At 39.7% G+C, this 16,504-nt stretch overlaps 1 pseudogene; it reads left to right on the top strand.

Moving 5' to 3' along the window:
* LOC131539572 (scavenger receptor cysteine-rich type 1 protein M130-like) overlaps positions 1 to 15,134 on the top strand; it is a 40,537-nt pseudogene extending 25,403 nt beyond the window's left edge.
* The last annotated feature ends 1,370 nt before the right edge of the window (positions 15,135 to 16,504 follow it).

The following is a 16,504-nucleotide window of genomic DNA, read 5'->3' on the forward strand; positions in this document are numbered from 1 at the left end:
AGAGTTATGTTCAATGCAAAATTCCTATGTAAATTACCATAGTAGGAAAAATGTGTGCTGTTTCATGGGCCACCCCTCACCATAGTATGTCAATGGGGCAATTTTGGGGCGCTCTTGTGCCCCAGGGGTACAAATTATACCCCATTGCGGGGTATGTTCTCGCACAGCTTGATCGGAAACGTCTGAACCAAGTGTGTTTGAAACATTATATTAGCATAGGTACAGTGTTTGATCTGCTAAACAGATGTGTCCTTTGTGGAAAGAAACACATAAACATTGTGCTAGATCCTGGTCGCCACGACAAACTGCATAATTTGCAGCTGCACACATTTCTGCGGTCCTCGATGCGCGTGAACTGACAGAGACGCTTGATTATGAAATCATCAGCGAAGCCCCGTTGTTTCACACTGAGGTAATGCTTTTTAATAAACTTCCTTTAGTTAACGTTAGTTAATGCATTAACTAACATTAGCAATACATTTGTTACGTGTTTATTCATCTTTGTTAACCAGCTCAGGCAAATGTTAACAATGTTAACTTTTTAAATGTTAATTTTTAATTTTAATAATGTCCTATTAGTAATTTTTTTTAGGTGTTTCGAAGGTCTCTGGACTGAAACGTTTTTTTTTTTTTTTTTTTATTAAATAAAGGGAATAACAGTGTGCAGATCTTTTTTCCACTTTTAGTAAATTTTGAAATGGACATTAACATAACAAATTACTAATGTTAATGCATGCTTTAGATATACTGTGTAATGAATCTTGGTGCTGTATTTTTTGTTGGCAATTTGACATGCGGTTTTCATATACACACCTGGCCCACCCAGTTTTATGTAGGCCCACCCACTTAAACATTTCTGCCTACGCTAGTGCATCTCGTCCGTGTACGAGTCAGACGAGTTTGGCGAAGCACTAGCATCAAGTTTGTCATCTAATAGTCTTTTACTGCCACCCACAGGAATAGATCGGTATTTCAGTATTAATCATATAAAAGTGCAGCTGCAAACTTGGACTAGTATTTCTGTGTGATGAACTGTGTATGGTTGGTCATATATATACTTTATTGTGTTTTTATTTTTTAACAAAATGCCCTACTAATATATTATCCCCCGGTTTCACAGACAAGGCTTAAACCTAGTCCCAGACTAAAATGTAAGTCTGAGCTGTTTCAAATGAAAGAAACTTGCACTGACTGATCTTAAAATATATCAGTGCCTTTGTTTTGTCTCACACCAGTAAAGTTTTTTCTAAGGCACGTTAATAAAAAATTACTTAAATGTCCTAATTGAACTATGGCCTAATCCTGGTTTAGGCTAAGCCCTTTCTATGAAACCGGGCCTATATGTATTAATATATTTACTAATATATACTGTGTACTTGACAAGCGTTGCTAAAATATAATTCTGAATTGATTTTATGACTAATATTTCTAAACATGAACTCAAAGCAAGAAGCATGAAGCAGTTTAGTTAACACTTTATTTTAAGGTGTCCTTGTTACACATTGTATGTACTCACTATTATAATAACAATTAATTATGCACAAAGCCAAATGATAATCTTAACCCTAACCATATATAGTAAGTACATGTAATTAATTAAAATAAAGTGTAACTGCAGTTTGTTATCTGCAGAAGTATTTCTGTATCTGCAGTTGCTGGGCTTTGATGCTCTAAGTAAACTGGAATATTTCCTGCCCCTAAAATCAGTTTCCTGTATGTTTGACTTTGTCAAACCTCTGTCTTGTATGTTTCTCCCCAGTTAAGTGCAGTTATGAGGTGAAGGAGGAGTCCTGTTCATCAGTGCTTACGTACTTTGAATAAATATGGTGAAAATCATAAATACGCCTTCTGATTAGTCAGTGAAACTTTTTGATGATTTCCTCTCTTCTGTCTAATAAGGTAAACGTGTCTTTGATTGGCTTGTTGTTTGGTGGTTGTTCAGCTTTCTGCCTCTGTCTCTCCTAAACCTGTCAGTTCTGAGTTGATCAAACAAAGTGTATAATGAGTAAAGATGGAGAGCTATCTAACTGTCGTTTTTTTGTCTTCACTGATCAGACTTGCCACAGCTGGTATGTACACATTTAGGGTTTGTGTGAGTTCATGTTGTGTAGTGATTGACTCTGTGATAGTGTTATTAATTCCTCATATTTTAGTTTATAGTTCAATTTGTGTCTGTGTAATATTTGCATTAATATAAAAGTGAATTTCCTTCTTTCAGATTTTATATACATCTTTCTATATCTTGTCTACAGGTAATGTGAGGCTGGTCGGTGGTAGTAATTCCTGTGCTGGTAGGGTGGAGGTTTATTATAATGGAGAATGGGGAACAGTGTGTGATGATTATTGGGATTTGACAAACACTGCAGTGGTGTGTAGAGAGCTGGGCTGCGGTGATACTTCAAACACAATGCGTGCTGCTCACTTTGGACCAGGATCAGGAAAAATCTGGATGGATAATGTGAGATGTAGTGGATCAGAGTCCTCAATATTTAAATGCTCAAAAGTGAAAATGGGTGATCATAACTGTGGGCATAGTGAAGATGTTGGAGTTATCTGCTCAGGTAGGCTGATTTTCCGACTAGCTTTCATTATCAAATAAGTGTAGCAATATTTACTATATTAAAACATGAATGTACAAACATTTTTGTAATTTTATATATAACATTTACTCTAAATGTTACAAACTATCACCTAGATGTTAAAAACAGATCTTAAAATTTAATTAACAAAATAAATTAATGTACATAATTCAAACTGATGTTTTATTAGTGTTACTGTTCACTAAAATGCTATTACATCAGGAATGGACTTGAATAGGACTTGAAATTGGTCCTTCTCCCCCGTGCACAAGGCAATGGTGACACCAGAATAGAAATATTGGTAACACTTTAGAATACTGTTTCTTACTTACTGCATAACTAATAAGGAATTACTAAAAAAAATTATTAAAAACTAACAGGTAATTATTCATTAACACTTAACTCACTACTGTTAACTACTAAGGAAAACTCCTTAGTATACTTAAAATACTCCTTAGTAGTTAACAGTAGTGAGTTAATTGTTAATGAATAATTATCAGTATGTAATACAATTTTATGATTGTGTTAAGTAACAGTTAGCTAATCAATAACTAATGTATTCTGTCATACCTCCTGAAGAACTACTATTAATTATCTGCTAGTTAAGGTTCAAGAAAAATAACTATGAAGAAACTACTAATGAACATTCATACACAATTACATTGAGTTGTGACCCTTTCATATAAATGTTATTAGCAGTAGTAGTAGGAGTAGTATGAAAATGCAATATTAATAAATGCAATACATTTTATAGAGGTTTTGCCTGTGTTGTGAATTGTTTTGTGAGTGTGTTTTGTAAGAAATCAGCTTCCGATAGGAACCCCACCACCACTCCAGTGCCTTGCGATAACTTACCTTAGTTTTTATATTTTATATACAGTACTGTATGTGTGCCTCCTCATCATATACCATATTACCATTCATTCAATTCCTGTATGTAAGGCAAGGACTGAGGGAAAGTTAAAATACAGGTAACCCATTAGTAATTAATAAATAATTATCACATAATTCTGCAGGACCTATTTCGAACCTGAAACAGTAGGCCGTTAACACAACACAAAAACTACCTAAGACTAAAAAACAAAAATAACAAATATGACCCAACAGCTTCATCCCAGTGTTTCGGTAAATAAATAAACAAACCACCATTTTACAGAGTGTACTCAGTGGCGGTTTTAGGCATGGGCGAACGGGGCAGCCGCCCGGGGCGGCATTTTTTCATGACACGTGGGGGGCGGCACAAGCACTTGGAAAAAAAAAATCATCTGCGCCGCTAAGCGGTTTTCTATTATCTATCATATTATCTATCATATAACTGTGCGGGGAATTGGCAAATTGGCGCCCCTGCTTGTTGAGAAGGTACCGAGCACAGAAGCTGTGTGAGAAGTGGAAAGGGGAGGGGGGTGCGGCCGCGGGGGACAGTTCACCTCTCTCAAATTAGTGGGACAAGTGGGCTAAAGTCAGTCACACCCAGGGGCGCGGGAAGTGGGGGTGCTGAGGGTGCTGTAGCACCCCCTGTGTTTTTTTTTTATGTGGGCAACTGCTTAATTGTTGGGAATATAAAAAAAAAAAAAAAAAAAATCGGAGTGTCTATTTAAGTGCAAATAGCTATGTTGCTGGCAGAAGCTATTTACATTAACTCCACCCACAAATGTATGATTGGGATAGTCAAATATGCAAAAGACGGTTACTAGTTGTCAGATCCAGTGGTGCAGATGGTAAAGTTTGCAATACACTTCTTTTGACACGATCGACCAGGGTTCGAATCTGCCTTTTGGCGAACTTTTTTTCTCGCTTTTAAATTTCAAAATCACACCAGAAAAGCATTTATTTTTAATAAAAATGAAGGAAATAATCAAAAGTTGAACAAAGTATCGGGTAGGGTTAGGGTAGGTGTAGAGAGGGCTTTTGTCCCAATAAGGTGGCATCCATTTAATAATTAGAAATAAAATTAAAAAATTACACTCAAGTTATTGCATACTATTTTATACTGTATTACAATGCAGAAGTGCAGATAATTACCACTATTTTTGCAATAAGTAATGTTTTTCTCTAATGTTTTTCGCCATGTTTTTATTTTATTTTAACATAGAATAAATAGAATCTAAAGCTATCTGCACTGTGTAAATAACATATCACTAAAGAATACTGCTATTTTCACTTTGTGGTTTAGTCTTGACTTCTGGTCGTGAGTGACAGTGTTGGGGGATGGGAAATCTGTTGATTGTCGAGTGCCAAATAAACACAGTGTTTATTATGTATATAGAGTATATTTATTTAAGTTCTGATAAGTTATACTGTTTTGTGCAGAATTGTGTTTTTCATGTTGAAGGATTTGTGCAATTGAGAAATATAAGCTTGTCTTACACTTATATTGTTATAGTAAAACTGTTTGTGCAAAAATTTTTAGCCAGAAAACCTACAATTTTTTTTTACTCGGATGAGGGGGCGCTCAGAGGGGTCTCACCCGGGGAGTAATTCAATGTAGAACCGCCACTGAGTGTACTGTATCTGTAGTAGAGGTCTGCAAGCCCGTCGGGACCCGACGGAGCCCGACACGCTGAGTACATTCGGGCCGGGCTCGGGCCATTTTTTTTTTTTACAGATCGGGCTCGGGCTCATTTAGCTTCTCTCCTTTTTTTTGTGCCCATATACCCGCAGAGAGCACACATGGCTACTGTATTAAATACTGATTATATTATAAATATTATACATCGCCTAAGCAATACGCAACGCATACGCACACATTAGCATACAGGTGACCATGCAGAGCATCAGGAAGAAGTTGGAGCGTGGAGTTACAAAAAGTTCCCAAAGCTTCGGGAAAAGCTGCATTTTTGATCAGCCATACATTTGATGATGATCCTGACACGCCATCTCCTCACTGGATGCGCCTTTAGAGAGAAATGCATCTTTAGGGATTTTATAATGAAAGAGTTTTTGTTTTCGATTCGAATTATTTCGTTTTAAAGTAGTAATTCAAAGCTTTCTATAGATACTATATTTATCAAGTCAGTGAGGCAAGTAGGCTATATGCTGTGTTTCGGTTTTTCAGAAGCGCTCCGCTTGCTCAAAACCGAAACTGCTTTTTTCTTTTCTTTTTTTATAAAAGCACGTTTTGTTGATATTGTGAGTGCACACAAATAAAAGTACACCCTTTACAGTTCTGAACAACGTAGCCTTTTACTCTTACCTTTATGAGCAAAAATGACAGCGTATTTTGAAATGTTTCCAATGCAAGTGATCATTCTTGAGCGTCCTGTAAAGCGCGCTTCAGCTTTCACTCTCCGCACAAACTACTGGATATGCATCAGTGCACATTTATCTAGCTCAAGCGTTTAAACTAACATTGTGGAGCTGTTTTATAATTATAGATTTAATTTTGGAGAAGTTTTGATGATTTGAGAAAGCTAAATTGATCAAACATAGGCTATGATCAACTCGCTGTCTGCCGCTGGCCGCTTGGTCGTAACTTTAAAAAACAAAAACTTACATTTAACGAATAAAAAAAAAAAAAATGCTCCAAACGTTTTTCTAAATTAACTTAATAAAATAACGAAACGAAATACAATCACTTTGCCATTTCATACAAAACTGAACTATTTTAATAGCTGAAACAGTAGTAGATAAGCTGTTTTGGGAGAAGTTGGAAAAAAGACGGGCTCAGGTCGGGCTCGGGCCGAGAATTCTGATGAGCTGTCGGACACGGGCCGGGCTAGGGCCTCAGCGTCTCGGGCCAGGGCCGGGCTAGGGCCTAAATTTTAGGCCCGTGCAGGGCTCTAATCTGTAGTAAGTTGGCATCGTATGTAGTGGCCAAAAGAATCGGTAAACCGCATACAATCGCCGAGACTCTCATTTTGCCGGCAGCGCAAGACATGTGCAGAATAATGATAGGCGATAGTGCAGCAGCCAAACTCGGTGCAGTACCACTGTCCAATGACACCGTCGCCAGGAGAATTGTAGACATGTCCAATAATATCAGAGAGCAACTGATAAAGTTTGTAAAAAAAAAAGAGTCCTTTCTACGCGCTGCAGCTGGACGAATCCACTGATATTGCTGGGCAGGCACAGCTCCTCACCTATGTCAGGTATCTGCGGGACAAGGCGATTGAGGAGGATGTCCTGTTTTGCCGGCCTCTTCAGTCGCACACTACAGGAGAAGCCATTTTCAATGTCCTTGATATGTTTATCCGTGAAAATGGTTTGGCTTGGGACCGATGCGTTGGCCTATGCACGGATGGTGCGCAGGCAATGACGGGGCGTGAGCGTGGCCTAGCTGCTCGCGTTCAGCAAATAGCTCCACTTGTGAAATGGACACATTGCATGGTCCATCGCGAAGCACTAGCTGCTAAAAAAAATGCCGGTTCTTTTTGACTCCGTGCTGAACCAATCAGTGAAAATGATAAATCTCATCAAATCACGGCCGCTAAACTCTCGCTTGTTTGGGGTCCTCTGCCAGGAGATGGGGTCAGGGCACGAACAGCTGCTTCTGCACACTGAAGTTCGCTGGCTCTCCAGGGGGCGGGTGTTACAGCGGTTGCATGAGCTGCGAGAGGAGGTGAAGTGGTTTTTGACAGAAATCAGATCAGATCTGGCAAAGCATCTGGATGGCACTATGTGGCTTGCGTCTCTGTCCTATTTGGTCGATATATTTGACCGCTTGAACGGCCTCAACCTGTCTTTGCAAGGCCGCGAAACTCATATTTTGCTCCTTGCAGACAAAGTGCACGCCCTCACACAAAAACTAGACCTCTGGCATGGCCTCATCAGTCGAGGGAACTGTGACATGTTCCCCAGCCTTGCAGACTTCATCACTGATGCAGGCACGTCACACGATTTCTCCTCCCTATTTCAATCAGCGTCTGAGCACCTGTCAGCAATGAGAAAACAATTTGCGACGTACTTTAAAGAGGATTATCGCTCTTTTGCGTGGGTTCGAGATCCGTTTGTGTGCACAGCAAACGAGCTATCAATTGATATGCAGGAACAGCTTATTGAGCTGAAGAGTGACAGTAGACTGAAGGAACTCTTTAGCTCCTGCCCTCTTTCGTCATTCTGGGCAGCATTGATGCAGGAATATCCTGAACTCTGTGACATCTTGAAGATTCTCCCTTTCGCGTCCACATATTTGTGTGAGGCAGGATTCTCAAAAATGACTGCACTCAAAACGAAATACCGCAATCGTGCACAAATCGAGGATGATTTGAGGCTATGTTTATCAAACATTGAGCCAAGAATTGAAGATCTTTGCAAGGCAAAGCATACTGGGGCCTCAACTGCAATGAACCAGCTTTGGGGGGGGCCCAGCTTGCAAAAGGTTGAGAACCCCTGGTCTATATAAACAACTTTTTTATTTTATTTTTAGGAATGTTTTTAATGTTATATTATGATTTTAAACATTTAGTTATGACTAACATTTCAGGCATCAGGCTGGTTGGAGGTTCTCGCTGCTCCGGGAGGTTAGAGGTGCCTCATGGGAACACATGGCACACAGTGTGTGGTGCTGTCTTTGACCAGCAGGATGCAGAGGTTGTGTGTAGAGAGCTGGACTGTGGGGCTCCTGTACAGGTGCTGGGAGCAGCTGCTTTTGACAAAGGAGACACTCAGATGTGGACACAAGAGATTCAGTGCAGAGGAAATGAGTATCAGTTTGCTCTCTGTCCAACATCACCTTCACACTTTTGTTCCCATGACAACCATGCAAGCATTGTATGTGCTGGTAGGTGAATGTGAACGACATATGAAGTAAGAGTATTGACAAAATTATTGCATAATATTGTTAAAAAAAAAAAAAAAAAAAAAATTCTTTATCTTCCTTGTGCCCTTTTATCTTCAGAAACAGTGCGATTAGTAGGTGCAGTCGCTGTGCTGGAAGAGTGGAGGTTCTTCATAAAGGTCAGTGGGGAACAGTGCATGATGCTGGCTGGGATTTGCCTGACGCTGCAGTGGTGTGTAGAGAGCTGGGCTGTGGAGAGGCTTTAAGTGCACCAAGGAGTGCTCACTTTGGAGAAGGAACAGGAAGAATCTGGATTTCTGATTTACAGTGTACTGGATCAGAGTCTACATTGACAAACTGTAGATACAATGGATGGGGAGTAAAAGCTAATCATACTGAAGATGCTGGAGTCGTCTGCTCCGGTAAAATCATCTAGATTTATTTAATAATTACTAATCTTTTCTCCCACAGAATTACAGGATGGATACAAATTTTCACTCCAGAATCAGTGTTATGGCAGGTGCCTGCGAGAAGTGAAGTATTATAAGTATTGTGTGCCATGCAGAATCACGATATGATCACGCAAAAAGCATTTTGTGGACAACAAGCATTTCCAGACAATTCCTTTTGTAAATGAAATACATACACCATTCAAGTATACCCTTCAAGAAATTGTGCATTTCACAAACAAAATGCATTTTAATGACAAGCTGAGTGCATTTTGTTCACACAAGTTTTTTTTTTTTCCCTGTTATCCATTGAATGAAAAATGTATTCATGTGTACAAAATGCAAGGAACCTAAGTGAATTTTATGCACAAAACAAACTGCTGACAAATTGAAGAAATGTAACCGATTTAGTTTTGTAAAGTAATATTAGGACAAGAATGAGCAAATATAATTGAAATTGTACCTTTTTATTTAAGGAGTCAGGCTGGTTGGAGGATCTCGCTGTTCTGGCAGAGTTGAAGTGCCTCATGATCAAACATGGGGTTCAGTGTGTGACGCTGTCTTTGACCAGCAGGATGCAGAGGTTGTGTGTAGAGAGCTGGACTGTGGGGCTCCTGTACAGGTGCTGGGAGCAGATGCTTTTGGCAAAGGAGACGCTCGGATGTGGACACAAGAGATTCAGTGCAGAGGAAATGAGTCTTATATATCTTTCTGTCCAACATCAACTTCTCTCAAACACAACTGTACCCATGAGAATGACATTGGACTGTTATGTTCTGGTAATGAAGCAGTAGTTATTTATTGAGATAGTCACTAACTAAACTAACTAACTAAACCTGTACTTTTTCCAGGTTACACTGATCTCAGGCTGGTAAACGGCCCTGACGTCTGTTCCGGTCGAGTTGAGCGTCAGTATCTCAGTAAATGGGGCACAGTGTGTGATGCATGCTGGGATATGAGAGCTGCCAGTGTCCTCTGTAGACAGCTGAATTGTGGGATTGCTGTGTCTGTTGTGGGATCAGACTGGTTTGGAGAGGGAAGCAGTGAAATCTGGGCTGATGTGTTTGATTGTGACGGGAATGAAACAAAACTCTCAGAATGTTCCATCTCTTCATGGAGTCGAACTGAATGTTCTCATAGACGAGATGTTGGAGTCATCTGCTCTGGTGAGCACATTCATGCAGTGATGAAGTCTTGGGCTTCAGACTAAAGCTACTCCTAAATATACATTTTAGATATATTGAATTATAAATAAATAACTCTTCTCAGATTCCTCTCTGGCTCTTCATGACGGTCTGGTGCGGTTGTCTGGAGAGAGACAGTGTGAGGGGGAGCTGGAAGTTTTCATCCATCAGGTCTGGAGGAGAGTTCTGCTGTACTCCTGGAGTCTCACTGAATCCTCTGTGGTCTGCAGACAGCTGGACTGTGGCTCTGTGCTGAACTTCTACGGCTCCTCTTCATCCAGTCCTGAACACAGTCATGAGTGTGTGACGGGCTTCCAGTGCTCTGGGAGTGAAGCTCATCTGGGGAACTGCAGCTCTCCACAAACTCTCAACTGCAGCTCCACACAACAGCTGTCAATCACCTGCCTTGGTGAGAACAACATCTGGACAGATTCTTCAGTTGTTTGTGATCAATAATCTTTGTCTTTCTCTGAATATCAGGTCGGGGGTCCATCAGGCTGGTGGGTTCTGGGGGAGACTGTGCAGGAAGGCTGGAGGTTTTTCACAGCGGCTCATGGGGGACAGTGTGTGATGACTCCTGGGATATTAAAGATGCTCATGTGGTATGCAGACAGCTGCAGTGTGGAGTGGCCCTCAGTAACCAGCAGGTACCAGCCTGGTTTGGTCCTGGTTCTGGATCCATATGGCTGGATGAGGTGGAGTGTGAGGGGAATGAGACGTCCCTGTGGAGCTGCTCTTCTCCAGGCTGGGGAAAACATGACTGTAATCACAAGGAGGATGTAGGAGTCGTGTGCTCAGGTAAACAGTACATTAGCGTAAATATTTATCAAAGAAACAGTTGTTGTTTTTTTTTAGAAAATATACCTTGTAATCATAGGATAGGGATCTGAAGGGGTTTGTTTGCGATAATGACTGTCAAATTGTACAGTTCTTACTTACCAAATAAATAAATTCATAGACACTTTTTTTGCATTTAAATAACTTTATAATTTTAAATGTATACCATCTTCCTCAAAGAAATATAGAAAAAGTCCACTACAAAATACAAAACAATTATACGGTTGCAATCACATTATAGTATTATTAATACAAATGTTCTCTGAGGGATTACGTATTTTAATAACATATTACATACTGTGGCGGGAGGGAGGAATCACGCACGACAACGAGACCTAAGAAGTCAAGAAAAAAACCCCGGAGGGTGGATATTATTTGTGCAATAATGTGGGTTCGTGGTGCGGTGCTCCGTGCAGTGCTCTAGTTCAATCCTCTCGTGTCTTTGAAGTTGTGGGTCAGTGTCATGCTCCTGTGGTTGGGCAGACCGGTCACACACTGTCTTCTGGGTAGAAAGGAGATAGAACAACATTAGTGACAGAGACTTCCTGAGAACTCACCGGAGTGTGCGGGAAGGGTGGCTTTTAAAGGGCGGTGTCTGATGGGTTCCAGGTGTGGCCGGTCTGCCGGTAATGCGGGGTGCAGGTGTGCTCCCTTTGTTGCCAGGGCGACGCTGATGAAGGCTCGGGACACGTGTCACAATACATATTTTTATAACATGTTATGCTTATGTTTTTAGATGTAATCAATGCTTACAGCACATGCATTAGCCTTTTATTAAACCGTTATTTTTTATATTTTATCTTTAAAAATTCAGTTGTCTTAATGTACATCCTTTTCTATCTAGAGTTTAAAGAGATCAGGTTAACTGAGGGCTGTGAAGGGAATGTGGAGGTTTTCTACAATGGATCCTGGGGTAATGTGTGCTGGAACCAGATGGACAGAGACACAGCGAGTCTGATCTGTCAAGAGCTGAACTGTGGAAGATCTGGAGTTTTGTCTGATTCAGTATCAAGAGTGGAATCAGCTCCTAACTGGCTGGATGAAGTAACATGTCGACCACATGATTTAAATCTGTGGCAGTGTCCATCTTCACTCTGGGGACAGAATGACTGTGGCAAGGAGGAAGTGGCCAAAATCACCTGCTCAGGTTGGATGATATTTAAATAATTTAATATGTCCTCAATAATCATGTTTCTGTACATACATTTTATGTCTAATGTGGTAAGTTAACTGTTTCTGAAAACTAAAGTGAGCCGACTAAAGAGTAAAATGATTTGTGAGGCTAAAATGGCAGTTTTCACACTGATAATTTGTTTTCACAGAGAGATGTCAGATGTCTCGTCCTAATGCACTTTTATTAATTTTATCATGTTTTAATTTCAGAGGAGGAAACTCCTGACTCTCTTCAGAGTCGTCTGACATGTTTTACCTCACCATCTCCTCACCAGAGACAGTGCACTTGTAAGTTTATTCACAACACATTTGTTGAATGTTTGGTAAGCCTATATTTTCTGTTAATTTATTAATATTATCTGCATTTTTAGTATTTTTGTCAAAATAATTTTGAAGGAAAACTAAAAGTTTTAAAACTTCTAGCTTCAATATCTGTGTTTGTTTTGTTGTAAATGTTGTTCTAAAGCTGCTCAGTTCTGGCTGATGTGTGTGTTTTAGATCATGTTCCTCTCAGACTGAGAGGAGGGGAGGGCCGGTGCTCTGGGAGGCTGGAGGTGTATCATAACGCTGTGTGGGGCTCAGTCTGTGATGATCAGTGGGACATCAGCGATGCTCAGGTGGTCTGCAGGCAGCTGGGTTGTGGAGCAGCACTGAGGGCTGATGGGAATTCAGTCTTTGGTGCTGGTGAAGGTGTTGTGTGGCTGAACAGAGTCGAGTGCAGAGGGAATGAGCTTCACCTGTGGGACTGTCCTCTCTCCCTGAAAAACCACACTGACTGCTCCCACAAAGAGCACGCTGGACTCACCTGTGCAGGTCACAGCAAAACACTGAGGAATATTATTCATATATTATTATTATGATTTTGAATGTGTTTGTCTGTTTTGACAGCTTTTCCAGATTTGTCAGTGTCCACTACTCCTGCCACAACAGCATCAGCTTCTCCTCCAGTGCGCTCAACATCAGTCTCTCCTCCACAAACTCCTCCAGCAGCATCTCTCTCCGTCCCCCCAGAGCTTGTGATTGTACTGGGAGTTGTGCTCTTACTGCTCTTAGTGCCACTGCTTATACTGATTCAGCAGAACAGAGTGATGAGGAGAGGTAGGAGAGATCCAGAGACTGTCATATTGTGTCTTATTCAGTGTGTGATCAGTCATGTGTTGTGAACTGACAGCAGGTTTGTCTGTCTACACTCACAGCTCTCTCTAAGAGGAGACACAGGACGACGACTGAGGCCGTTTATGAGGAGATTCAGCACAGACACAATCACTTCACTCAGAGGGGTGAGACATGAGCCATCAATCTCATTTAATACCATTAATAAGAGTCTGTCAGACAGTTGATGTTCATCTATTATTAGTCCTGTTAAACCTCCTGCTTCAAACCACAGAATTCCTGACAGAAAACCACAGAGCTGCAGGTGCATGTTTATGTGTGTGTGTGTGTGAGAGTGTATGTGTTTGTTTGTGTCAGTGAGTGTCTCTTCCTGTGTGTATTTTTAGATTGCAATAAGGAGGTGTTCATATATTTTTAAGTGTAGGTGCAGATGTGTGTGTGTATTTCTGGAAGGCAGTGAGGAATGGGTTCATGCGAGGATTGATTTGTGTGTTTGCTAATAGGCCCAACAAAATAGGGATCTGCCTATAATGCTTTTAAAATGTGAATAATTAATATTTGTGTTGTGTTGTCTTCTTTATGATCCAGAGGAAATGAGGATTCAGTCTGTTTGTAATGATGAACATGTTTCTGATTGTTCTGCTCTCCTTTAACAGGGAGTCTCATCTCTGAAGAACTGCATTCTGGGTATGAAGATGCTGATGAGCTTCTCTCAGGTTAGAGAGATGAAGGGCATATTCATTGCACATTCCACTCAAATCCTTTTTAAAGAATTCACCTAAATAAATAAATTCTGTTACATATTTGATTAATTAAATACTGCTGTTTACTTATATTTTAACAGTCTGCTCTCCTTTTTTAGTAAAAGATTTCAAGACTGCATATTATGATGATGTCACCAATGGCAGTAGCCTAAAAGGTCAGTGACCTTTTTAATTAATCACATGATTCATTACCAAATGTTCAATAAATTTTCAGTCTCATGACCTGAAACAAGAACATATTTTGTCTTTTGTATCCAAACATATTGTGTGTTGATGCAGAAGAGACGCTGAAGGAAATCACACCGGGATACTATGATGATGTCATCACTGATGGACTGAAAGCAGATCGTGAGACAGGTGTCTCTCTCTTATTACAACAGCATAATATACTTTTAAATTAAAATATTAGAGTGTACTTAAGATATGTATTTCAAATGTAATGAATGTGTGTCTGTGATGAATTTGTAGAAGACACACCTGAGAGCTATGATGATGTCATGACGAGCGGACTGAACTCTGACATGAAAAAAGGTGTTTCAATTTTTATCAATTAAAAAAAATATATATTCCTTTAAAATCAAGATTGTTTCAGTTTTTTTTTATTACTGTCTTAATGTTGTTGTTTTTTTGGCTTATATTTAATTTTTGACGCACCAGAGAATTACGATGATGTCATCATTAATAGACCGAGCTCTCAAGGTGTAACAGGTGAGATTGCATGTGTACATGAGTATTGTAATGTGCTGGAGAAAGGTGGCTAAGACAGGGAAACACACAGGAACAGAAAACACACAAGAAAACATGTAGCAAGTAACAGACGTGTTCTGTGTAATCAATTCACTGAAGGGAAAAGGGATCCTTCAAATTAGATTACAGTAAGTGTTTTATAAACTGATATGACATGTTTTTATGTCATTCTTGATCAGAGGGTGTTCAGGAGGAGTATGATGATGTGATGAGTGTCAGTGAAGATGTGAGAAACCTGTTGAGTAAGTTATTGTAGCCCTTTTGTTCTCATTATGTTAACATATTTATTTTAATTTAGTTAATATTGTCCAGGCTTTTTTTTTTTAGATTTCTAAAATATTCATCCAGTAACAACATTTGACCTGATTTAAGGTTGTATTTAATAACAGATTATGATGATGTGGAGGAGTCAAACAAAGAAGAGGGCCGTTTGGCTCAGTGATCACAACCACTGCCTCGGTTCAACAAATATAAACAAAGTTTGAGTGATATTGTTATTGATATTAAAATCTCAGGTTAACCCATCCCCACTTTTTTTTGTATTAAAAATGTTATGCCTTTGTGAGATTTGTATTGTTTTTTGGCCTTGTTAATACCAATAAAAACTTTTTAGAATTTTTTTGTGTGTGTGTGTATTTCAGTAGGACATTACACAGACCCTGAAATCATACTTAAGATCTTATTTTATAAAGCACAAACATAGTGATGGATGAAGATATTCTAAAAATGATACGAAATGATCATCAGTGATTTAATTATTATTATGTGATAAGGTGTGTTTTTAACCAGTAAATAAGTATGCATATTGCTTTGTCTGCTGGGCATTTTACTTTTATATGCATCATTTATCAGACTGTAGAAGTGTTGTTACGTGTAATTCAACAACCTGTAACACGTTTAAAAGGCATATTTCTTCACTATCATCCGTATGAATCACTTTATAATAACTTATGACTTAATAATGCTTAACAACAGAACATTAGAACCCCAGTGCAGCTCATGTCATATCCGTCAATATAAAACAAATGCAGTTGCCTGTTGTATGACGTCTCTGCAATTTCATTTAGAAACACAAGTGCTGCAGACTTAAACGAAACCATGGTAATGTCCAGCTACGTTTTGATACTTTTAACATTCTTTTAGCTGGAAATTGTCTTTACCTGCAGTACCGAGTCATTCAAAGCTGCACGCAACATTTTAAGAGCTTCTTCACTGCTGACAAGCGATATGTAGTTACAGGTTTCGTGTCGGTTGATTATAGGTCAGTATCCACTTCATCAACCCATTCTCACACCCAACTCGTCACATATTGAAGCTTGGTCAGGACCACTTGGCGTCGCTTTTTGACGCTCAAGGTACCCTTAGCGTCATTTTCGACTTGCAGGGTCCTCCGTTGCTTTAAATAGGAAACCCTTAGCGTCAATATGCCGACGCCAAAATGGGAATTTTATCGTCATAATTAAATTATATATTGGGTAATAACATTGCCATTATTGCATATATGTTGGGGTGTGATTTTCAATGTAAACAGCCACAACAGTTTTATTTATATTACAATATTTACACATTTGTGAGCACATAACCCAACCCCTGCCCCTAAACCTACCATTTGTCAATAAAACACAAGATATAACAGGCAGATACAACTACCGTCATAATTTATTTAAAAAATATGAATATTCCAAGTCTTCCGAGGCAAAACATTTGATTTGTGAGAGGAATAAACGCAATTGCCGTCTCCGTCCGCCGTTAAGCTCAGCCTGTGTGCTGCAGTCTGTGAGCGAATTCAAAAAATGCCGCCAGAAGAAGCCTTACGTCAGCCTTGGTTGTGAAATACTATTGGTTCTTGTGTGTCTCGTGACCGATTGCGTCATGCTGTTCTGACAGGCTATTGGCTCTTCTGTGTCTCGTGACCAATTGCGTCATGCTACGGGACAGGAGT

Source organism: Onychostoma macrolepis, chromosome 04 (assembly GCF_012432095.1).
Source record: "Onychostoma macrolepis isolate SWU-2019 chromosome 04, ASM1243209v1, whole genome shotgun sequence".
In the NCBI taxonomy this organism is placed as follows: Eukaryota; Metazoa; Chordata; class Actinopteri; order Cypriniformes; family Cyprinidae; genus Onychostoma; species Onychostoma macrolepis.